Raw genomic sequence first — 26,554 nt, forward strand, 5'->3', positions numbered from 1 at the left:
ACACAGAGGCCCCATTCATCCGGCCAGCCCGAGTGCCTGTCCTGGCAACGCCAGACTACAGGTTAGGAGTTACAGGACAGCCCTGCTTCTCCTCGCCTCCTAGTAAAGCACACACGGACGCTCGGCTCCTCGACTCCGGGAAGCACACTGTCTCCTTGCAGTTCCAAACGTCAGGTGCCCTAAGAAGGTGGTCATCTCTCGCTGGTAATAGAAAAGGAGAGACACAGGAAGGCAGAACCACTGGCAAGACTCCCTAGAGGTCAAGATGAGAGGGGAGGTGCCATCATGGAAAATCACTGGAGGTGAGCCTCAGATACACAGAGGACAGGGGTGTGTGCAGCTGGGCTTCTCCCATTAGGAGGACGGCAAGGCTCATCACCCACTCGCCTGCCACGTGCCTGCCTCACACTGCAAGAGCTGCTCCCAGGGTGAGCTCCTGCCATCCCCACAGCGATGCCATGGGAGTCTGCCATAACCTCCCCATTCTAAAGATGGGGAAAATGAGGCTCAAAGGTGCTAAGAAGCCTCTCGGACAGGTATATGGTAAAGCCAGGATTTTTCTGACTTCAAAACCAAAGCTCTAAAAAGAAAAAGAAACGCAAGCCTCGGCTTCCTCGAGGATGCAACATGGTGGTCCTCATGGGTGGTTCTCCAATAGGTGGGTGGCTGCCAGCGGTAACCTGCAGACACGCAGCCGGCATCTGAGGACCCTCCCCAGACTCCTGAAGCCCTCATTCTTCACAAGAAATCACAGTGACAAACCGCTCTTGGACAAGCCTTTCAGAGTATCGAAGACAGAGACAATAAGAATGCGCTAAAAATAAAAGCTAAATCCAGAAAGCAACTGCAGGTACAGAGCAGAGACAAGCACCTTGCTTTGTCGAATTCAGAAACTAGTTCTCAAGGACATCCCTTGGGCTGAGTCCAGGTCTGAGGGCCCCTCTCCAGTCATCTGATGCCCTAGTGCTCTCCTCAGTTTGGCATAGAGAGAGAGGATTATGGCAGGGCTTCCGTGGCCTCTCAAGTTCTGGTTTTGGTAAAAAGTGAGCAGGAGAGGGCAGGATGTGCATGAGAGTAGCTGGGAGAGGTTCCATGGGAAAACCACACACTCAGTTTTGGAAATTTCCCAGTTGGGATTTGAAAGGTTGGGAAGCCTGCCCCCGCCACTCCCCCTCCACAGTTAACAGAGTTCGACATCCATCAATTAGCAGCACTCCATAAATAAGTCAGCTTTTAATCACGTCAAAGGAGATCGCCAAAAATCAACTATGGAAAAGAGAAGTTGAAAACAAGGACACTGAGGTCAGTGCTCTTTTAACAATCTGGGAAGCTGTACTGTTCAACGCACAATGAGTAAGTGAAAGTTCCCAGGACTTCCAAAGAACTTCTAAGGCATGGCTGGTCCTCAAGGCAGGTACCTTAAGTTCCAAGGCTTCCTCACATTCATACATGTAAATCTAAATCTTTAATCCATCTAAACCACATCAGTATCAGACACATTGATTCCTGAAATATGAAAAATAAGAAAAAAAGCCTGCCTAACATAACAAACCAAAGCACCGATAGACTAGAAACATACCGGCCAACTCAAGCTGCCCAGGGGGGTTTTTTTGTGTGTGTACACATGTGGATAATAATATACATGTTTTAAAATCTTGATGGTAGTGTTTTCATTTGTGTTAATCAACGGAGTCCTCTGGGTAACTGCGCTGGGAGACGCGGCAGACTTAGGGTCGGGAAGTATGCAGCCAACTTCTAAAATTATCCTTCTCAAGAATGTTTCAGAAGAGAAAGTGCCCTTGGATGCTACACGTTACAAATGGCATGTTACTATATTCTTGACAAGATTCCTTCCACATTAAATAATTCTACTGAAAACAGTACATTTTAGGAAACATTTTAAAAGTCATGAGTTCTTCCCCCAAAACCCTGTCTTCTGTTATTCTGTGAAACGAACAACAGAGTCTCTGCGTCCTGGTCTTGTGTGTAAAGACGCAGAGCAAATGAGATGAGCACGTGTTGCTGTTCAGTCGCTCAGTCGTGTCTGACTCTTTGTGACCCCATGACTGCAGCCCACCAGGTTCCTCTGTTCATGGGATTCTCCAGGCAAGAATGCTGGAGTGGGTTGCCATTTTCTCCTCCAGGGGATCTTCCCAGGCCAGGAATCGAGTTCAGGTTTCTTGCTTTGGCAGGTGGATTCTTTACTGCTGAGCCACCAGGGAATGAGATGATGCCCCTTTCTCATTCCTAACCCTGCCCGTGAAGTGGCCATCCTCACTATCTTCACTTCAATTTATCACCCTGATAAACGGTGATAAGCACAGATCAGTTCAGTTGAGTTGCTCAGTCGTGTCTGACTCTTTGCGACCCCATGGACTGCAGCACACCAGGCTTCCCTGTCCATCAGCAACTCCTGGAGCTTGCTCAAACTCACGTCTGTTGAGTTGGTGATGCCATCCAACCATCTCATCCTCTGTCATCCCCTCCTCTTCAATCATTCCCAGAATCAGGGTTTTTCCTAATGAGTCAGTTCTTCGCATGAGGTGGCCAAAGTATTGGAATTTCAGCTTCAGCATCAGTCCTTCCAATGAATTTTTAGGACTGATCTCCATTAGAACTGACTGGTTGGATCTCCTTGCAGTTCAAGGGACTCTCAAGAGTCTTCGCCAACACCACAGTTCAAAAGCATCAATTCTTCGGTGCTCAGCTTTCTTTATACTCCAACTCTCACATCCATACATGACCACTGGAAAAACCATAGCCTTGACTAGACGGACCTTTGTTGGCAAAGTAATGTTTGCTTTTCAATATGCTATCTAGGTTGGTCATAATTTTTCTTTCAAGGAGCAAGCGTCTTTTAATTTCATGGCTGCAGTCACCATCTGCAGTGATTTTGGAGCCCCCCCAAAATAAGGTCTCATTGTTTCCACTGTTTCCCCATCTATTTGCCATGAAGTGTGATGGGACCAGATGCCATGATCTTCGTTTTCTGAATGTTGAGCTTTAAGCCAACTTTTTCACTCTCCTCTTTCACTTTCATCAAGAGTTGTTCTTTGCTTTCTGCCATTAAGGGTGGTGTCATCTGTATATCTGAAGTTATTGATATTTCTCCCGGCAATCTTGATTCCAGCTTGTGCTTCGTCCAGCCCAGCATTTCTCATGATGTACTCTGCATAGAAGTTAAATAAGCAGGGTGACAATATACAGCCTTGATGTACTCCTTTCCCTATTTGGAACCAGTCTGTTGTTTCATGCCCAGTTCTAACGATTGCTTCCTGACCTGCATACAGATTTCTCAAGAGGCAGGTCAGGTGGTCAGGTATTCCCGTCTCTTTAAGAATTTTCCAGTTCATTGTGGTCCACACAGTGAAAGGCCTTAAATCAGAAGCAGTCAATACAGCAGAAGTAGACGCTTTCCTGGAACTCTCTTGCTTTTTCGATGATCCAACAAATGTTGACAATTTGATCTCTGGTTCCTCTGCCTTTTCTAAAACCAGCTTGAACATCGGGAAGTTCATGGTTCACGTATTGCTGAAGCCTGGCTTGGAGAATTTTGAGCATTACTTACTATGCTATGAACAGAGCTGCCAAGATGATGAGCAAGATTATGTTGCTAAATTATTTGAAGTCTCTTTTAAAATGTATGGGTCTAATGTTGCCTTAAAGGGTATCAAGTATAAGTGTATCTCCTTAAATTCCAAGCATTTACAAAGTGGGCTGTGGGGTCCCCATGAGGGCCCTGTGTGTGCCGTCTCCTATACTGTCAACATGAAAACTGCTAATACAAGGGAGAATGAAATGATTCATATGCTAAATAGAGTCACAAATAATATGCTATTAGAGCATCAGAAAAGACAGGCTAGAAGTGGGGGGAATCAGTTACTGCCAATCTCTAGAAAAGAGACTAAAGTGCCCTGTTTGCCATTGATGGTGAGACCAATCACACATCTTTCTCCTACATCAGTTGGGATACAGACAGACAGCTGATGTGCGAACTAAGTTACTTCAGTCATGTCTGATTCTTTGCAACCCCATGGACTGTAGCCCACCAGACTCCCCTGTCCATGGGATTCTCCAGGCAAGAATACTGGAGTGGGTTGTCATGCCCTCCTCCAGGAGATCTTCCTGACCCAGGGACTGAACCTGAGACAGCTGATGCTCCTTTATAAGAGAGCTCTTTCTCAGGAGAGTCTGCAGTTACACACCCTCTCTGAAACCCCTCCGGGCCAGCCCTGCCTGTCTGAGACACTGCAGCTGCCAGGTATGTGCTGACATCACAGATGCCAGTGAGGGAGGCCTGTAGCACTCAACCCTGGGCACGGTGTGGGAACGGGTTTTCATCTGTTATGGACTGTGTTGAAATTCTAACCCCAATACATTGGTATTTGGAGATGGGGGTCTTTGGGAGGTAATTAGGTCATGAGGGTGCTACTCTCTTGAGTGGATTAGTGCCCTTATGAGATGTAACAAGAAAGGTAGCTTGCTTTTTTTTTTTTTTTTTTCTGCTTTGTGAGGACACAGTGAGAAGTCAGCTGTCCACAGCCCAGAAAAGGGCCCTCATCAGAACCAGACCGTGCTCACCCGTGATCTTGGACTTCCAGCCTCCAGAACTGTGAAGAACAAATGACTGCTGTTGATGAGCCTCCCAGTGTGTGTTTGGATGTTCTCTTATAGCAGCCAGGACTAAGGCATCATCTTAAACATGTTACTATGAGACCTTAGGCAAGTCCATAACGTCTTAGTCTGTTTTTCCAAATCTGGCTGGATCGGGCCAGTGGTTCTCGGTGAAGGAGGGTGGTCTTTATCGGCTGCCTCCCTTCCCCACGAGGATTCCATCGGTGGGGGAGATACATCACAGAGAGAAACAAACAGCACAGATGAAGGGAGATGAGCAGGACTGGACTTGGATGTGAAGATGAGGGACGAGCTTTCAAAAGCAGAAGCTCTTTCAAGACTTAAAGGTACAGCCTCCTGAGTATAGTGATTTTACCAGACTAGTTGATAATGAGTAAGCTGACCATCAAAAGCATGGGTTTGCCCATTAACCAAACGTCACACCTCACAGAACTGATAGAGCCAGAAGCACAGCTCTCCATTCAGCAGAATAAAGTCACCCCCTAAGAAGACAAGATGCTCAGGAAGAAGAGAGCTCAGATGCAGTGCCCCAGGGAACACAGACCCCTCCACAGGGCAGCTCAGAGAGAGCAAATCCCACCTTCCAGCACCGAACACTCTAACACACCAGCCCCAACACAACAGGGGCAGGAACGCTGAGAGGGCCCACATAGAAAATGCATGCGTCGCTCAGAAATCCCTGGTCTAGCCCCAGTTCTGCCATTAAGTTACTGTGTGACCTTGGGCTGGTCATCAACAAAATGAAAGTTTGGATCAGATCATCTCTAAGGTACCTTCCAGCACAGAATGTAACTGAATTACTTTTTATTGTGTTCCATAAAAGTCTATCTTGCTCCTAGAATCCTTGCAGCATCGTTAAGGTCAGTATATACGTCTCCATTTATGGGCTCAGTTTTTTAAATTACTGCATTCCCAGGTTTCCCAGGACAGCCACCCAGAACACAAGGCTGAGGTGCAGAATGGGTGAAGCTTGTTTTTTCTGGCTTCTTGACAATTCCTTCTGGCTAAATTCTACCCACAATGCTGCCAAGTCTCTAGCACTTCTGGCACCGAGGGTTGATCTATAGTATTCACAGGGCTCGTGACACAGTGACAGATGAAGAAATTAAATCTTTCACCAAACTTGAACAGGTATTCTGAATGGTAATTTTTATCTTGCTCCTTCCCAGATGCAGAAGTGTCAACAGTTAAGAGATACCATGGTGCTGGTAAAGAACATTAGAAAAATAGACTTGCCTCTCAAATGATCTCTTATTATCTTGCAAATATATTACTTTTGCTGAGGCTATTTTTTTTTTAGTTTACTTCATGTTATGCTCCAGCTGCGAGGAAATTGAGAACATACTGTTCCTACTTTCAAAAAAAAAAAAAGATTTAAACATCAACAGAAGAAATATTTCACCATGAAAATGAAAACTATGTGTAAATATTTATAGAACTGAATTTATTCAATCAATTTATTGGGTCAGGCCAAGGGAAGGATGCTTTTTTTGGTACCTGAGAGTCAGCAAGACAGGAGAAAATTGTAATCTCAATGTTCAAATAAATAGCAATACTGTTTATAGATATCAATTTTTTAAAATATGCATACAGAGTACAATGGGTGTTACTCTCAAGAAATCTACAATTTCTGTATACTACTTACTACATATACCAGATAACAACAAAATGAAAAGTAAGAACGAGAAACACAGATATTTAACCCAATAAATATTTTTAAAATCATTAAAATACATTTTCATTCCATGCCATGTCCAGTTAAGCAAGACAGGGGTAAAGAGTAAACAAAAACAATATTGGGAGTAATAAGCAGTAAGAAAGAATGAACTATTGGTCCATGTAGGAGTAAGAATGATAATCATGCTGATGGAAAGAAGCCAGACAAATAGAAAATATACTGTATGATTCCATAATATAAAATTCTAGCAGGTCAGAGTTTGCCTGGGGGTGGGCATAGAGGGTCGGGGGCGCCAGGAGAGGCAGCATGGTGTGATTACCAAGGGGCAGATGGAAACTCTCCTGGTGATGTGTATCTGATCACTATCTTGATTTGGGGGATGGTTTCATATGTGTATTAAAACCAATAGCATTGAAACATGTATATTACCATATGTGAAACAGATCCCCAGTCCAGGTTTGATGCATGAGACAGGGTGCTCAGGGCTGGTGCACTGGGATGACCCTGAGGGATGGGATGGGGAGGGAGGAGGGAGGGGGTTCAGGATGGGGAACACATGTACACCCATGGCTGATTCGTGTCAATGTATGGCAAAAACCACTACAATATTGTAATTAGCCTCCAATTAAAATAAATAAATAAATTTTTAAAAAAACTAATCAAGTTGTATACTTAATTTTTTTTATAGTACCTCTGAAGGTGGAATGCATCTTTTTCAAAATATTTATTTATTTGGCTGCACCAGGTCTTCATTGCTGCACATGGGACCTTTGAGCTTCGATCTCCGCCGCAGCGTGTGAGACCTTTTAGTCGTCGGTGAGAACTCTTAGCTGCAGCATATGAGATCTGGCTCTCCAACCAGGGATGGAACCTGGGTCCCCAGCACTGGGGCTACTGAACCACCAGGGAAGCCCATGTATACTTTAAATATGTGAGTTTATTGCAGAGCAATTACTGAATAGACAAAAATAGGGAAAAATTTTTTAAAGACTGAGTAGTTATATTTTGAGGCAATTAAGATAGTTGTTGGATGAAAAGCTATAGAAAACAACACGCTAGACTAGAACCCATAAAAGCCTCCAGAAGCAAGATTTATGATTGTTGTTTATATATACACACATATAAACATAGTTTTTTATTTCCTTCATATGTTTGATAGAAAGAGTTCTAACTACCTTTAGAGTTACAGTAACAACCGCTAACATTTATTGAGCACTTATAGACCAGGGCTTCCCAGGTGGCACAAAAGGTAAAGAACCCGCCTGCCAATGCAGGAGACACAGGTGTGATCCCTGGGTCAGGAAGATGACCTGGAGTAGGAAGTGGCAACGCACTCCAATATTTCTTGCCTGGAAAATTCCATGGACAGATAAGTCTGGCGGGCTACAGTCCATGGGGTTGCAAAAAGCTGGGCACAACTGGGGACACATACACTCTAGACCAGGCCCCGGTCTTACGGACAGAGCCATTTGCTCCTCACCTAAGGAACCTAAGGCATAGGCACTGCCTATCACGATGAGGATATCAAAGTTCAAAGAAGTCAAGTATCTGGCTTCACACCCTTCACCAGCCCAGAGGTGGAGCTAGGTATAAACCCAGGCTGAGCTTCTGAACTACATCTCTCCCTCTGCTAGACACACAGGATCCTAGACCAAGGCTGTCGGTCACGATTTGCTGACTCACACCTCTGATGGCTTAAAGAAACTCTGTACGTGAAACAGCGACATTTCTAAGTCTGAAGGCTATTCAGAAAAGTCAGTAATGAAGCAATGGTGGGAGGTAGGAGAACTGTGGTGGGGGAGCAGGGGAAATCATGCCCAGAAGCTTTGGGTTTGGCCGTGTCCTCGGTGATGACTATACACTTGGGTAAGCCATTTCTCTTCCTGGAGTCTATTTCCTCTTCAGTAAAATCAAGGGTTTGGACTAATTGATTCCTAAGACTCCTTCCAACCAGTCCATTCTAAAGGAGATCAGCCCTGGGTGTTCTTTGGAAGGAATGATGCTAAAGCTGAAACTCCAATACTTTGGCCACCTCATGCGAAGAGTTGACTCACTGGAAAGACTCTGATGCTGGGAGGGATTGGGGGCAGGAGGAGAAGGGGACGACAGAGGATGAGATGGCTGGATGGCATCACCGACCCAATGGACGTGAGTTTGAGTGAACTCCTGGAGCTGGTGATGAATAGGGAGGCCTGGTGTGCTGCAGTTCCTGGGGTCACAAAGAGTCGGACACAACTGAGCAACTGAACTGAACTGAGCTGAACTGAAGACTCCTTCCAGCTTGGTGATTCTGCCAGTTCTCTTTGGGATAATACCCCTTGCATTTTGTAACTTGAATAAAAAATTTTCCATGACACAAACACATTTCCAATACAAAGCTTCCTCCATCCCTTAAGATACCTGGAGCTCTCCCACACCTCGCAAATTCCTTCATTATTCCCCAAAGATATTCTGTTCCCAAGGGACCACCCTAAGGGAAAGTCCAAGGAAAAGGAGAAGAGTCCCCCAGTCAGAGCCCACCATGTTCTCCTCTACACACTAACAATCTTTTTCACTTTAAAAACTCTACAATGTTGATTTGGGAGGTGTGGCCGAGACGCTAAGGTAGGAAAATCCTGAGCTCATCTATTCCCGCAGACGCACCAAAATTACAGTTATTTACAGGGCAACTATCTATGAGCATGAAAAGAGCAACAGAAAAGATTTTCCACAACTAAATATACATCAAAAGAACCTCGAGGAGATGGGTCAGAGGTCGGAGACACGGTACAGTCAAGACCTGTACACCTGGTGGATAGCCACAATTGCAGAGGCTTTCCCTCACAATCAAGGGGTCCAAGCCTCACACTGCATTCCACATGCCAGGGGTCCTGCGATGGAAAGACAAGCCCCCCAGAATGTCTGGCTCTGAAGGCCAGTGGGGCACATGTGGGAGAACCTGTCAGCCAACCAAGGACAGCCTTGCCCACCAGCCACACCCCGAGAAGTCAGCCTCATCCCAGCAGAAGAGCCCCCAGAGCGAACACAGGGGCACTCCCAAGCATGCTGCCCTGTTGAGGGGCGTGCACTACCCCCCCCCCAGAACATTTCCTGTATAAAAGAATAGATATATGTGTATTTATAACTGAATCATTGTACTATACACCTCAAACTAACACAACATTGTAAATCAATTATACGTCAATGAAAAAAAATTGTTTAATCTACATAAATAAATGTGAGGACAGCTTAAAAGACCTCTGAGACAACTCAAGCATATTAACGCTAACATTTTAGGGGTCCCAGAAGGAGAAGAGAGAGAAAGGGGCAGAGAATTTATTGGAAGACATAATAGCTGAAAAATTCACTAACCTGGGAAAAGAAATTAGACATCTAAGCCCAGGAAGGAAGCACTGAGAGTCCCAAACAAGATGCACCCAAAGAGGTCCACACAAAGACATGCTGTAAGTAAACTAACAAGAGTTAAAGATAAAGAGGGGACCCCGAAAGCAGTAAGAAAAAAGCAACTTGTTACATGGAAGGAAACTCCCCTAAGACTATCCTCTGACTTTCCAGCAGAAATTTTTCAGGTCCGAGGGAGTGACACAATATATTCAAAACATAAGAAGAAAGGAGAATACTATACCTGGCAAGGGGTTTCCCAGGTGGTGCTAGTGGTAAAGAACCCACCTGCCAATGCAGGAGACATGGGTTCGATCCCTGGGTGGGGAAGATCCCCTGGAGGAGGGCATGGCAACCCGCTCCAGTATTCTTGCCTGGAGAATCCCCATGGACAGAGGAGTCTGGTGGGCTACAGTCCACGGGGTCACACAGAATTGGACATGACTGAAGCGATGTAGCATGCATACCTGGCAAGCCTATCATTCAAGTTTGAGAAAGAAAGTTTTATGGACAAGCAAAAGGTAAAGAGTTCAACACCACTAAACTGGCTTTGCACGAAATGCTAAACTTCTCTAAACAGAAAACACCAAAATTAGACAAATGAAAATGAAAACACAATGATCCAAAATCAGCAAATATAGCAAAAGCAGTTCTGAAAGGTAAGTTGATAATGATAACACCTACCTTAGGGAACAAGAAAAAAAAAAAATCTCAATAAACAACCTAAACGTACCCCTAGAGAAACTAGAAAAAGAAGAAAAAACAAAACCTAAAGTTAGCAGAAGGAGAGAAAAAAAAAAAAGATCAGAGCAGAATTAAATAAAATAGAGACTAAAAAACAAAAAGAATAGAAAAGATCAGTGAAAGTAAGAGCTGCTTCTCTGAAAATATAAACAGATTGATAAGCCTTTAGCCAGATTCATCAAGAAAAAAAAAAGGGGGGGAGGGGGCCCAAATCTATAAAAACAGAAATAAAAAAGAAGTTACAGCCAACACCACAGATATACAAAGAATCATGAGAGACTACTACAAACAACTATATACCAATAAAATGGACAACCTGGAAGAAATTTCAAATTCCTAGAAATGTGAAATCTCCCAAGAATGAACCAGGAAGAAATAGAAAATATGAGCAGATCAATTGTTAGCAAAAAAATTAAACTGGCAATTTTACAAACTCCCAGTAAGCCAACGTTCAGGACCAGACACCTTCACAGATGAATTCTACCAAACACCTATCCTTCTCAAACTATTCCAAACACCTGAACAGAAAGGAATGCTTTCAAACTCATTCTACCAGGACCACATCACCCTGATAACAAAACCAGACAAAGATACCCCAACAAAAGAGAAAATTACAGACCAATATCACTGATGAACACAGATGCAAAAATGCTCAACAGAATATTAGTAAGTCAAATTCAACAGTACATTAAAAGGACCATACACCATGATGAAGTGGAATTTACCTGAGGATGTAAGATGGCTCAATATCTGCAAAGCAATTAATGTGATACACTACAATAGCAAATTGAAGTATAAGAATTATATGATCATCTCAATAGATGAAGAAACAACTTTTGACAAAATTCAACATCCATTTACAATAAACACTCTCAACAAACTGGCATAGAGGAAACGTAACTCAGCATAACAAAGACCATATACAGTAAGCCCATAGCTAGCATCATGCGCATTGGTGGAAAACTGAAAGCATTTTCTCTAAGATCAGGAACAAGATAAGGATGCTGACACTCAGCACTGTTACTCAACATAGTGTTAGAAATCCTAGCCACAGCAATCAGAAAAGAAAAAGAAAGGCGCCCAAACTGGAAAAGAAGTAAAACTCACTATTTGCAGATGACATAATACTATACACAGAAAATCCTAGAGATGGCACCAAAAAAGCTGTTAGAACTAATAAAGGAGTTCAGTCCAGCTGCAGGCTATAAAATCAATATACAGAAACCCATTGTTATTTCTATAACAAACTATTGACAAACTGTCAGAAAGAGAAACAAAGAAAATAATCCAATTCACAATTGCATCAAAAAGAATAAGATACCTAGGAATAAGTCTAATCAAGGAGGTGAAACATCTGTACTCAGAAAACTCTAAGATCCTGACAAAAGAAACTGAGGATGACCAGACAGACGGAAAGACATGTATCCTCGTGGACTGAAAGAATATTGTTAACAAGACCATACTGCTCAATCTATAGATGCAACCCAATTTCTATAAAAAATTCCAATGGCATTTTGCAAAGAAGTAAAATATTTTTCACAGAACTGACTTCAGACTACACTACAAAGTTAGAGTAATAAAAATGGTATGGAACTGACAGAAAAACAGACACATAGTTCAAAAGAACAGAAAAGAGTTCAGACATATATCCACATTCATACGGCCAATTAGCCTATGACAAAGGGGTCAAGAATATACAATGAAGAAAAGACAGCCTCTTCACTGAATGGTGGTCGGAAAACAGGACAGTGACATGCAAGAGAATCAAACTGAACTAGTTTCTCACAAAATGTACAAAAATAAATTCAAAATGATTAAAGACTTATATGCAGGACATGAAACCATCAACCTCCTAGGAGAAAACATAAACAATATGATCTTTGACATCAGTCTTGGCAATATATTTTTGATATGTCTTCTCAGGCCAAAAAAAGAGTAAAAATAAACAAATGGAAATACAGCAAACTAAAAAACTCCTCCACAGTTAAGGAGGCAATCAATAAAATGAAAAGGCAGCCTACTGAATGGGAGAAGCTATTTGCAAAGGATAAATCTGATTTGAGTTCTCATACAAGTCAACATCGAAACAAACAAACCTGAAACTGAGATATGAGCAGAAGACACGAAAGCCATTTTTCCAAGAAGACACACAGATGGCCAGAAGACACATGAAAGGATGCTCAGCATCACCAATCATCAGGGAACTGCAGCCCAAAACCACAGTGAGATAACGCCTCATGCCTGTCAGAATGGCCCCCATCAAAAGCACCAGGAGTAGCAAGATGTGGAGAAAAGGGAACACTTGTGCACTGCTGGAGGGAAAGTAGTTGATATAGCCAATGTGGAAATCAGCATGGAGATTCACTGGAAAAATAAAAACAGAACTGCCATATAATCCAGCAATTTCACCTGTAGGTTTTTACTCAAAGAAAACAAAAACAGCAATTCCAAAGGATATATGCACCTTTATGTTCACTGAAGTATCGTTTACAATAGCCAAGACATGGAAGCAATGTACATGTCCATTAGTAGATGAATGGATAAAGCAAATGTGAAAGTGAAAGTCACTCAGTCGTGTCTGACTCTTTGTGACCCCGTGGAACAGTCCATGGAATTCTCCAGGCCAGAATACTGGAGCAGGTAGCCTTTCCCTTCTCCAGGGGATCTTCACAACCCAGGGATAGAACCAGGGCCTCCTGCATTGCAGGCAGATTCATTTTTAATTTTAATTTTTACTTCATTTTGCTTTACAGTACTGTATTGGTTTTGCCATACATTGACATGAATCTGCCACGGGTGTACATGAGTTCCCAATCCTGAGCCCCTCTCCCACCTCCTACCCCATATCATCTCTCTGATCTTCCCCGTGCACCAGCCCCAAGCATCCTGTATCCTGTATCAAACATAGACTGGCGATTCATTTCTTACATGATATTATACATGTTTCAATGCCACTCTCCCAAATCATCCCACCCTCTCCCTCTCCCACAGAGTCCAAAAGTCTGTTCTATACATCTGTGTCTCTTTTGCTGTCTCACATACAGGGTTATCGTTACCATCTTTCTAAATTCCATGTGTTAGTATACTGTATTGGTGTTTTTCTTTCTGGCTTACTTCACTCTGTATAATAGGCTCCAGTTTCATCCATCTCATTAGAACTGATTCAAATGTATTCTTTTTAATGGCTGAGTAATACTCCATTGTGTATATGTACCACAGCTTTCTTATCCATTCATCTGCTGATGGGCATCTAGGTTGCTTCCATGTCCTGGCTATTATAAACAGTGCTGCAATGAACACTGGGGTACACGCGTCTCTTGCAATTCTGGTTTCCTCAGTGTGTATGCCCAGCAGTGGGATTGCTGGGTCATAAGGCAGCTCTATTTGCAATTTTTAAAGGAATCTCCACACTGTTCTCCATAGTGGCTGTACTAGTTTGCATTCCCACCAACAGTGTAAGAGGGTTCCCTTTTCTCCACACCCTCTCCAGCATTTATTGCTTGTAGACTTTTGGATCGCACCCATTCTGACTGGTGTGAAATGGGTACCTCATTGTGGTTTTGATCTGCATTTCTCTAATAATGAGTGATGTTGAGCATCTTTTCATGTGTTTGTTAGCCATCCGTATGTCTTCTTTGGAGAAATGTCTATTTAGTTCTTTGGCCCATTTTTTGATTGGGTCGTTTATTTTTCTGAAATTGAGCTGCATAAGTTGCTTGTATATTTTTGAGATTAGTTGTTTGTCAGTTGCTTCATTTGCTATTATTTTCTCCCATTCAGAAGGCTGTCTTTTCACCTTGCTTACAGTTTCCTTTGTTGTGCAGAAGCTTTTAATTTTAATTAGATCCCATTTGTTGATTTTTGCTTTTATTTCCAGTATTCTGGGAGGTGGATCATAGAGGATCCTGCTGTGATTTATGTCAGATAGTGTTTTGCCTATGTTCTCCTCTAGGAGTTTTATAGTTTCTGGTCTTACATTTAGATCTTTAATCCATTTTGAGTTTATTTTTGTGTATGGTGTTAGAAAATGATCTAATTTCATTCTTTTACAAGTTATTGACCAGTTTTCCCAGCACCACTTGTTAAAGAGATTGTCTTTAATCCATTGTATATTCTTGCCTCCTTTGTGGAAGATAAGGTGTCCATAGGTGTGTGGATTTATCTCTGGGCTTTCTATTTTGTTCCATTGATCTATATTTCTGTCTTTGTGCCAGTACCATACTGTCTTGATGACTGTGGCTTTGTAGTAGAGCCTGAAGTCAGGCAAGTTGATTCTTCCAGTTCCATTCTTCTTTCTCAAGATTGCTTTGGCTATCCGAGGTTTTTTGTATTTCCATACAAATTGTGAAATTATTTGTTCTAGCTCTATGAAAAATACTGCTGGTAGCTTGATAGGGATTGCATTGAATCTGTAGATTGCTTTGGGTAGTATACTCATTTTCACTATATTGATTCTTCCAATCCATGAACATGGTATATTTCTCATTAGTGTCCTCTTTGATTTCTTTCATCAGTATTTTATAGTATATATAGGTCTTTAGTTTCTTTAGGTAGATATATTCCTAAGTATTTTATTCTTTTCGTTGCAATGGTGAATGGAATTGTTTCCTTAATTTCTTCTTCTGCTTTCTCATTATTAGCGTATAGGAATGCAAGGGATTTCTGTGTGTTGATTTTATATCCTGCAACTTTACTATATTCATTGATTAGCTCTAGTAATTTTCTGGTGGAGTCTTTAGGGTTTTCTAGGTAGAGGCTCATGTCATCTGCAAACAGTGAGAGTTTTACTTCTTTCCAACTTGGATTCCTTTTATTTCTTTTTCTGCTCTGATTGCTATGGCCAAAACTTCCAGAACTATGTTGAATAGTAGTGGTGAAAGTGGGCACCCTTGTCTTGTTCCTGACTTTAAGGAAAATGCTTTCAATTTTTCACCATTGAGGATAATGTTTGCTGTGGGTTTGTCATATATAGCTTTTATTATGTTGAGGTATGTTCCTTCTATTCTACAGGCAGATTCTTTACCAGCTGAGCTACCAGGGAAGCCCAAGAAGGTGTGGTGTATATACAATACAAAATACTACTCAACCACACACACAAAAATGAAATCTTGCCATATGCAACAACATAGATAGATCTAGGGAGTATCATGCTGAATAAAGTAAGTCAGTCAGAAAAAGACAAATACTACATGATTTCACTTATATGTGGAATCTAAAAAACAAAATGAATGCAGACTCTTAAATACACAGAACAAATGGGTGGTTGCTGGAGGGAGGGGAGTGGGGGACTGAATGAAATAGGTGAAGGGGATTAAGTGGTACAAACACCCAGTTATATTAGTTATATAATGAATAAGTCACAGCAGTGTAACACACCACATATGGAAGATGGCCCATAACACTGTAATGTCTGTATATGGGGACAGATGGTCCCTGCACTCACTATGGTGACCATTTCATAATGGATGCAAATGTCGAACCATTATGTGATTGTGAAACTAACATCATATTGTACACTGACTATATTTCAATTAAAAAATAAAAGATACAGTTTTTTTAAAGTTGGTTTGGGCTTTCAGGTGGTGAAAGGGAGGCATCCCATTGCCCAGAGCTCATTCCATTCTCCCTGTAAAGCTTCCAACATCCGAGATGATCCAAGGTACTGGGCATGTTGTGGCCATGGGGCCAGACTGCATTTATCTCCATTCCCCTAGGTTCTCTAAAGTGGCTATTCTCTCCTTGCACTAAAAACACATCATTTTCTCTTTTTAAATGAAGGATTTTTGTGACCCTCTGGGGAGACATAAAAAATAAGAGCAACTAAATAAGGCAATTGTGAACCATTTCAGCATCTATAAAACCGTCTCCTTTGTCACAAAAGAAAAGAAGGAAAAGCAGCTGGAAAAAGAATGCAACTGACAAGAAACCAGATATCCCCAAACACAACTTCTCCCTGAGTTTTCTTCTCTCTATTGAGGGTTTCAGCTGCCTTGAACTTTATTTCCGGGAAAAGCACTTCTCAAGTGTGATAACTACTGTCATGATGCATTAGTGAGGCACACTTAAAAATTAGAGGAAGCATAATGACTATTTTTCTCTAATTCCACCTGTCTTTCTGCCCTACATTTTTATTCTGTGGTTCATACACTCTTCATAGATGTCCTGTGCTATCTCAGAACATATAGTTTATATTTTTATGGACCCATTTAGCAATCACTATACTACAATAAACCAGAAATTTAAATCTAGTTCAGCTTTGGACTTCCCTGGTTGTCCAGTGGTTAAGAATCCAGCTCCCAATGCAGGTGACACGGGTTTGACCGCTGGTGTGAGAAGATTCTACATACGGCAGGGTAAGTGGGGACGGACACGGCGGCCTGGCGTGCTGCAGCCCATGGGGTTGCAAAGAGTCGGACACGACTGCGCGACTGAACTGAGTCCACGCGCTACAACTGCTGGAGCCCACATGCCCGAGCTCCTGAGCTCTGCAACAAGAGAAGCCCCCGCAGTGATAAGCCCCCACTCGCTGCAACTAGAGAAGGCCCCCAGGCAGCAACAAAGACCCAGCGCAGCCAAAAAAATTAACTAACGAAAAAATTCGGATACCCTCTTTCCCACACAAAACTCGAGATTTACAAAGTTCACTTCCAACCTTTGTCATTGCACAGGCAAGGGTTTACGTGGCTATGTTTGGATAGGCACACCATTTTCTAACTTTTTGCCTGAATTCTCCATGTATCTACTAGGTCCTGGTATCTGTCATTTTAAAAGGACAAATATTCCACTGTATCACTGAAATGGTTTCATTAAGCCATCTTTCAGCTAGTTGTTTCCACTGTTATAATTCGGTCAAGCATTTTTAAATAAATAAATTTTGTTTATCCTTTGGAGCTATTTTCTCAGGCTGTAATTTGAAAAGTGGGATTACCAGCTTAAAGACCATAATCAGCTGGATGACTTTTATTATAAGTTGCCAGGGGCTCTCTTCAAAAGGTATTACCAATTTGCAACATCACCAGAAAAATATGAGTTTAGCTTTTCCTTCATAGTCTCTTTAACACTAGGCTTTCTGGGTTTTATTTATTTGTAGTGATTTCAAAAGATGGATGTAAAGTCTCTTAGCTCTTTGAATCTGTCATACGTCTGTTTAAAACTCTCATTGCCTCTTCTTGAAAATAGATATTGATCACCTACTACACGCCGAGAGCCTTCTGTGCCCTATAACTCACTTAGTACCCTTGACTGCCGCATAATGTAGACACTAGAAATTTCATTTGCACTAAAGAAACTGACTCTCAAAAACATAAATAATGTGTGCAAGATTCAAAGGCTGGTAATTGATGACAGGATTCAACCTCATTATCTACTTCCTGTGAATTCTCCGTACACCATCCTCACAACCACAACCTTTAAACATCTTGCTTGTTTTTCTTCTCTCTCTCTTTTTGGTTTATTTACCCTGTTTATCAAGGCATAAGACACGCAAGGAAAGTGATGAAGTTGTCTTCATCTTAAAGGTACAGCCAATGCAATTCGAAGATTCATACATGATGCAACCCCTACACAGATCAAAACACAGAATCTTTTACCAGCTTGAGATCTCGTCTCCGCTTTTTAAACACAGATCGGTACTGTGCTTCTCATTCTACATAGGCCCTGGTACTGAAGCTATGCAAACAGCTGTTCAATAAACTGCTGAATCATAGAAGGTTGAAACGTAGAAGTGACCTGAGAGATTACGCGTCCCAGCTTCTTAAACTTGCAGATGCGGAAACGGAAGCCAGGAAGAAAGAGGCTTCTCCAGCATCTGATAACACAGGCTGTTTCAGCCACACTGCCCACGCAGGCCTGGCGGGCGGCTTGCCACACCTTACACAGGAGGTGAGGTGAGGTGACGCGGAAGCAGGGTGCACAGCAGAGGAAGGGCCTAGACAGAAGTTTTGGCTTTTTTTTTTTTTTTAAATGAGCCTTCAAGTAACCAAAGGGTCAAATCACAGCATGCTGACCTTACTGTAAAATACTATTTTTTTTTCTTACATAAAAGTATCAACAGTTGAAGTCAAATGAGACTGCATGTCACAGCAGTCTCTTGGAGGGGTAGACATTTATTCCAATCATGTTCCATTGCTCATGACTTCATTCCAACACCCTCTTTCACAAGAACTTTCAGAGCTAATTTGAGTCCATTTTATTTTTTGAAGCTATAAAATTGGCAACAACAGAATAAAAACTGGATGTGTACCTTTCAAATCACTAGAAAGAAAACAAAAATACAATCCATATCACAAAAGCACAGAGAACAAGAGGCATAAAATGTTTAAAAAATTATTTAATAAAGGAGCAAATCTATGAAATATGACAATAAATGTGAATGGGTTAAATAGACCCCAAAAAAGGAAAAGATTTTTATCATCCAATTATATGCTATTTATAAGATGGACCTAATACTGAATGACCCAAAATCAAACATAAAAATAAGAGCAAAGCATGTCTAGAAAATACAAATGGAAAGAAGGGTTAGATGGCAATATTTATACCAAATAAAGCAGACACTGGAGCAAAAGAACATTTAATAAAAAAAAGACTGTGAAAAATTCGACCTCACTAACAGGTCATGTATGGATGTGAGAGTTGGACTGTGAAGAAGGCTGAGTGCTGAAGAATTGATGCTTTTGAACTGTGGTGTTGGAGAAGACTCTTGAGGGTCCCTTGGACTGCAACGGGATCCAACCTGTCCATTCTGAAGGAGATCAGCCCTGGATTTTCTTTGGAAAGAATGAAGCTAAAGCTGAAACTCCAGTCCTTTGGCCACCTCATGCGAAGAGTTGACTCATTGGAAAAGACTCTGATGCTGGGAGGGATTGGGGGCAGGAGGAAAAGGGGACGACTGAGGATGAGATGGCTGGATGGCATCACTGACTCAATGGACATGAGTCTGAGTGAACTCTGGGAGTTGGTGATGGACAGGGAGGTCTGGCGTGCTGCAATTCACGGGGTCCCAAAGAGTCGGACACAACTGAGTGACTGAACTGAACTGAACAGTAAAAATTCCACTTTTAAGAAGCAGTTTAGTTTATCAAACTAGTAAATATTTCTATCATTGAGTGTACAGACAAACGCATCCAGAAACTGCTATTAAGAAGACAACAGGAAAATGGTGAATACACCATGGATACATATGATGGGATAAAATGTAACCCCCAAAAATCAGATTTTGAATGGCAATACACTCATTATACAGTACTAAGTAAAAGAGGCAGTGAGATCTCAATTTGTCTTAAATAAAATATACATGTGAGATATTTTTAAAATTAAAAAAAAAAACCAAAATAATACTTATGCTAAATTAGGGTAGATCTTTAGGTTACGTTTTTTTTAATAGTAATGGCCACAATTATTAACTACTTTTTTTTTAATCTGTCCAGAACTCAAGTACTATATATATATATCATCTATTTTAATCCTCAGAACAACCCTAAGAGGTGGCAACTATTATCTTTTTTTTTGCCCCTGGTCGCACTGTGCAGTACGCAGGATCCTAGTTCCCTGACCAAGGATGGAACCCACATCCCCACCCCACACTGAAGTCCCACTGGACCACCAGGGAATTACTTTTTACACTCAAGGAATCTCTGGTCTTGAAGGGACCAGAAGCTTAAACATCTTGGGGTCCAGAAGCTTAAACATCACTTTTTCATGGTAATCTCATCTCTGGTGATAATGTTGATAAGAAAAGACTTTGGAGTTAAGACATATGCACGTTCAAACATTGGTATCACTGCATATTAGCTACATGACTTTAGGAAAATCATTTAACTTTTTTGAGCTTCAGTTTTAAAATAGGCATACCAACAGTATTGACCTCACTGGATTGTTTTCAGCATTAAAAATAATAGTGTGTTCTTCAAAACTGTTAGTTCCTTCTTCACAGTATTCTCTACTTTGAATTTTAATAAGGCTTTCAGTAAACCAGGTCTTTGTGTGAAAACTGGATAAGATTTTTTATTATCTTGTCTAGCTATTTGTGAAAGATATATGGGGATAAAATTGGGACATTTGCAAAGATAAAACACCTCAACTTTTTGAGAGCCTACTATGTTGCTGCCAAAGGTCTGTCTAGTCAAAGCCATCATTTTTCCAGTGGTCATGTATGGATGTGAGAGTTGGACTACAAAGAAGGCTAAGCGCTGAAGAATTGATGCTTTTGAACTGTGGTGTTGGAGAAGACTCTTGAGAGTCCCTTGGACTGCAAGGAGATCCAACCAGTCCATCCTAAAGGAGATCAGTCCTGGGTGTTCACTGGAAGGACTGATGTTGAAGCTGAAACTCCAATACTTTGGCCACCTCATGTGAAGAGCTGACTCATTGGAAAAGACCCTGATGCTAGGAAAGATTGAAGGAAGGAGGAGAAGGGGACGACAGAGAATGAAATGGTTGGATGGCGTCACCAACTCAATGGACACGAGTTTGAGTAAACCCCGGGAGTTGGCAATGGACAGGGAGGCCTGGCGTGTGGCAGTCCATGGGGTCCCCTGATGCTAGGAAAGATTGAAGGCAGGAAGAGAAGGGGACGACAGAGAATGAGATGGTTGGATGGCGACACCAACTCAATGGACACAAGTTTGAGTAAACGCCGGGAGTTGGCAATGGACAGGGAGGCCTGGCGTGTGGCAGTCCATGGGGTCACAAAGAGTCAGACACGACTGAGTGACTCAACTGAACTGAACTAAAACCGAAGATTCACATGTCATTGACTTAGCAATCCTACTCCTAACTATTTGCTCAACAGAATGTTGCTCAACGGAACTGAATATTAGCAACTGCTCTCTCAGGTATTATTTCAGCTCACATATCTTGGGCTTTCTTGTCTACTCAAGCACACCAACATGCACACCCCCCAGAATCGCTCTCTCACATGACTCTATCTCCTTTTTTAACACCACCAGGGTCTAATGGCATCTAAATATAGCCATTACTGAGTAAAGGAATGAATGGTCCCTATAATCCTACAATAGCTTGGGCAGAGAGGCTGACCTTGCTTTTACAAGCAAAGCACCTAGGTTTACATAGGTAAACCCACCTGTGTGTGTTAGCACAGTTCATGAGACCTAATCAAACAAGCTCTTTCTAAGTTCTTCCTCTTTCTATTGCATCGTGCATGCTCTACAGATTTTGAGGGCTTCCGAGGTGGTGCAGTGGTAAAGAATCTGCCTTCCAATGCAGGGGAAGCAGGAGAAGTGGGTTCAATCCCTGAGTTGGGAATGTCCCCTGGAGGAGGAAATGGCAACCCACTCCAGTATTCGTGCCTGGAGAATCCCATGGACAGAGGAGCCTGGGCAGCTATAGTCCAAAAGGCTGCAAAGAGCTGGACAAGACTAAGCACATCCCTATTTAAAAAAAAAAAAAAAAGAGGGCCTAAAGGCCAAGATAAAGGAAAAGATGGCCTGAGAGGACTTTGCTTCCTTAAATGAATTCAGGCATCCTGACTTCCTGATACAGAAAAACCCCATCCCAGGGCACTGGCAAGGAAGTCAGAAAAAAGACTTCTTGTACTGGATGAGAACTCTGAGACTCTGAGCACCTTCTGGCTCTGTAACCATGATGTTCAGAGTCTTCTTCCAAGGACTGACAGTTTTTAACTAGAATATAGACTGGGTTGATTTTCTTCTTTCTGCTAGGTTCTCCAAATGAACATAAAGTAAGCAAACTGATAAACAATAAACAAGGCAATAACACAGTTCAACCACCCACTTGGTTCACAAATTTGTCCTGCAAAGACAGATCTGCCAGCGTTGGAGACGAGAGTGTGCAAGTTCTCACGGGTAATTCTGAACAGAAGTTCCAAACGTATTTTAAGCGAAGGCAGTCTCCTGGGAACAGCCCCCTGGATATCGTCACTGAATTACTTTGCATTCATTTTGCTGTACATATTTTACATGTGAGGGTGTCTTAAAATAAAATTGTACTGATTTATGTTACCATGTCGTTTATTCAACAATATGAAGGAAGAATAGACAAGCTTTTACAAGAGGGACTCAGTAGAAGTCAGCACGTTCCTATGAGCTTACAATGAGACTTGTCCCCCCATCGTGATTAGGAAATAATCAGAATTCCAGGTCTTTCGAGAAGTTCTCTATCTCTGCACAATATATACCCCAACCTTACAATCCATCGGCCATCAAGTACGACCGTAAGGACCACAGGCCTGGAAGAACCCCAGCAATCGTGGTGCCCAGTGTCCCCCATCCTGGGAACCAGGGTCCAGGGAGGGGCGCGTCCTGCCCAGCTCTTGACTGGCACGCTGTCCGAGCATAGCTGCATCCATCACACTTTCTGGTTTTTTCCTTCCCGCTGGATCTACATAATGTAATTATTACTACCACCTATTTTCTTCCATGTCGAACTCTTCACCTCAAAACAAGTGAAATGTTTAATGGGGTGGGGAGCCGGTGGTTGAAACAGGTCAATCTCTATTTCCCACTCATCCCACAGAAACGTGCCAACTGACCCCAAGGGCCCAGTGCTATGACGGGGCTACAGCCCCTGCTCTCAGGGACCTCACGACCCTCAGCTCCCCACCACCCCGAGTTCAGAAGGCTGTGGAGTCTGAGGGCATCGTAGGGGCTGCAGGAGCATCTGACCATGCCTGAGTGGGAAGGTGGGAAGGAAGATGAGAGGAGACGCAGGAGAGAGGAAGACAGCCGTGAACGTGGCTGGGGGTGCAGACTCCCAGAGAGCCCAAAAGCGGGCGGGGAGGGCGTGAGAAGGCTGGGAGTCTCCCTGAGGGAAGGAACCACGTCCAAAAGGCCATGGAGCCACTAACACAGCCTAGTCGAGAGATGGACATGGTCCTATCTGTGTTTAAAACGCTCACTGCAGGGCCATGATGCAGCTGGGCTGGGGAGGAGGAGACCCCAGGTGTGGACCCTTCCAGAAAGCTCCAGGACTCGGGGCTGGGGGGACATCCAGGCAGGCACTCAGGACAAGTGGTGGTTCTCATGCAGGTGAGGGAAACAAGGCAGCTCCTCGAACTTGTAGCTTTCTTCTTTTTCAAAACCCACATTGTGTATCATTGACATACTCATGCATGACCAAAACAAAATGGCCCTGTCCTCAGCCTCTAAACTTCAAGGAGCACTAAGTTCTGAGAATAGAAAGGGAAGCAGAGGCCAGCAAGGTTCCTTGAAAGGTTAAGGAGGAGCAGCACAGACCGCTGACCAGTCACCGGGCAGCAAGCAGTTACAGTCAGGTGAACTGGGGTTTGAATTCCAGGCTGGCCACCTGAAACCTCGCGCAAGTGTTCCTAACTGGATCTCAGTTTTCTCACTTTTAAAAAGAGGGTAAGGATGGAACTTACCTAAGGAGCTGCACAGGGAGGTTGAAAGAAAGAGAAAGTGCCAAAGGCAGCAGCTGACCCCCAAAGAGCGCGCATCACACAATCTCTACCATTACACAGTGCAGAGGATCTCCCAGGGCTGGAAAAGAATAAAATTCTTCATTTTAACATTAGCATTTACTGTTAAGACATGCTGAGCTCTGTGCATTGGGCAAGAAAGAGAACGCGGACACCCCAGCAGGTGGCTACGGTCAGATGCTCTTTCTCAATCACAAGGGAAGGCACTCAGGTGGGGACTGTGAGGTGCTCCCACCCAAAACCTGCCAGCTGGACACGGGGAGTGCACATTTAGAAGGCACAGTCACAGCAAAGGAGAGGAATTACCTGCTTCACATCTGAACAGACAAGCAGAGAAACCCAATGCTATTAAAAAAAATGTAAAAATAGCAGAAAAACCTTGAGTGAGACCTGGGTAGTTTAGACCAAGGTGATAAGATTTCTAATCCACCTTATGATAAAGAACATTGCATATTTTATTGTTATCTGTAAATTGTGTACTAATACTCTACACCAGTAACATTTATAAGTAATTTATGTACATAGGTATAGATATATATACAATTCCTTTTTTCCCCAGATAGCTGGTTGTTAACAGGTCCCAGCACATCATTAGTTTCTCCAAAACTAGTTAAAAGCATCCTAATTGTATCTGCTGACTCAGCAATCTTCCGATGAAAGGGGACAGACGTCACTGACTTAAACACAGCTATTGCTTCTCTGTACATTACTAGAGTTTTCCCAGAACTTGGACGAGAAGTATTATAGCTTTGGCTCATATATTTAGGTCTATGATCCATCCAGGGGCTTCCCAAATGGCGCTAGTGGTAAAGAGCCCGCCTGCCAATGCAGGAGAAACAGTGATGCAGGTCAAAGCCTGGGTCCCTAAGATCCTCAGGAGGAGAGCATGGCAACCCACGCCAGCATGCCTGCCTGCAGAATGTCACGGACAGAATATGCTGGCAGGCTACAGTCTGTGGGACTGCAAAGAGTCAGACATCACTTAGCTACTGAACAACAGCTAGGTCCTTGTATTGGCCAGGAAACAGGAAAAGTACTCATCTGTATCAACCTTTAATAAGTCAGCCCTTGTCTAAGGCAACCACTAGAAGAACATAAAAGAATGCATAACCCACAAGCCGAAGAAGAGAGGGAAAAAACGGAAAAGTAAACAACACTTGTTTAAAAACAAGGCAAAAAAGAAGAGAAAGACAAACAAGAACAGGTGGGCTAAATCAGACAGGCAGACGGCAGCTTGAAACCCAAACAGACCTGCAATTTTGTCGAAGGCAAAAAGACTAGTCCTATTACAAGACAGATTGATAAATTAGATGCACAATTAAACTTAACTGCTTCTAAGAGAGGCACTTTAAACATAAGGATGCAAATGGTTGATGGTAATAGGCTTTTTTTTTTAAATTTTTTATTTTTTTAAAATTTTAAAATCTTTAATTCTTACATGCGTTCCCAAACATGAACCCCCCTCCCACCTCCCTCCCCACAACATCTCTCTGGGTCATCCCCATGCACCAGCCCCAAGCAAGCTGCACCCTACATCAGACATGGACTGGCGATTCAATTCTTACATGACAGTATACATGTTAGAATTCCCATTCTCCCAAATCATCCCACCCTCTCCCTCTCCCTCTGAGTCTAAAAGTCCGGTATACACATCTGTGTCTTTTTTCCTGTCTTGCATACAGGGTCGTCATTGCCATCTTCCTAAATTCCATATATATGTGTTAGTATACTGTATTGGTGTTTTTCTTTCTGGCTTACTTAAGATAAGAGCAGGCCAACACTAACCAAAAGAAAGCTGGAAGGGCTCTGTTAATTAAAGTAGACTTTAAGGGAAACATCACTGTCATCAGGCTGATATAGCAATCTTATATTTTGTATAAATGTAATATTGCTTGAACCATACAAAGCAAAAAGGGAAGGAAATGAGGGACAGGTAAGCATAAGCACTTATCCATAATCACAGTGAAATATTCCAACACACATCTCTCAGAAGCTAGCAGTACGAACTGAAAAAATTGAAATTTTCTATCCTTTTGCTTTTAACATCTCTATGTCCTTAATGCAAAAAGTGTCTCTTATAAGCAGCATAAAGCTGGTCTGACACACTTTTTAATTGAACAACACTATAAACACTCTTCCACACTCAACAACTGTAGAACATGCCTCATTTTCAGGAGTAAACAGAATGTTTACAACAACTGACCTCCTGCTGGGCCAGAATGCAAGTCTCAGCAAATCTCTAAAGATGGAAATTACATTGAGTGCATTCACTGATCACAGTGAAATCAAACCAGAAATCAATTAGCAGAAATGAAAAAAAAAATCCTCCAATGTCTAGAATTAACCAATAAACTTTTAAATAACTCATTCATCAAAAATTATTTAGAACTGAATGATAATGAAAATATAAATCCTTCCAAAAGGAAAAACTTCTAAGTCAAGAAGGCATCTTTTGAGACACAGATACAAAGAACAGACTTTCGGACTCTGTGGGAGAAGGCGAGGGTGGGTGATTTGAGAGAAGAGCATTGAAACATGTATATTACCATATGTGAAAGAGATCGCCAGTCCAGCTTCGATACATGAGACAGGGCGCTCAGGGCCGGTGCACTGAGACGACCCTGAGGGATGCGGTGGGGAGGGAGGTGGGAGAGGGGTTCATGGGGACACCTGTACACCCATGGCTGATTCATGTCAATGTA

At 42.4% G+C, this 26,554-nt stretch overlaps 1 protein-coding gene across 2 annotated transcripts in view; it reads right to left on the reverse strand.

The window, feature by feature from the left end:
• Positions 1-26,554, reverse strand: part of CSGALNACT1 (chondroitin sulfate N-acetylgalactosaminyltransferase 1) — a 332,678-nt gene that overhangs the window by 174,253 nt on the left and 131,871 nt on the right. The window lies entirely within an intron of this gene.

This window comes from Capra hircus, chromosome 27 (assembly GCF_001704415.2).
Source record: "Capra hircus breed San Clemente chromosome 27, ASM170441v1, whole genome shotgun sequence".
NCBI classification, from domain to species: domain Eukaryota; kingdom Metazoa; phylum Chordata; class Mammalia; order Artiodactyla; family Bovidae; genus Capra; species Capra hircus.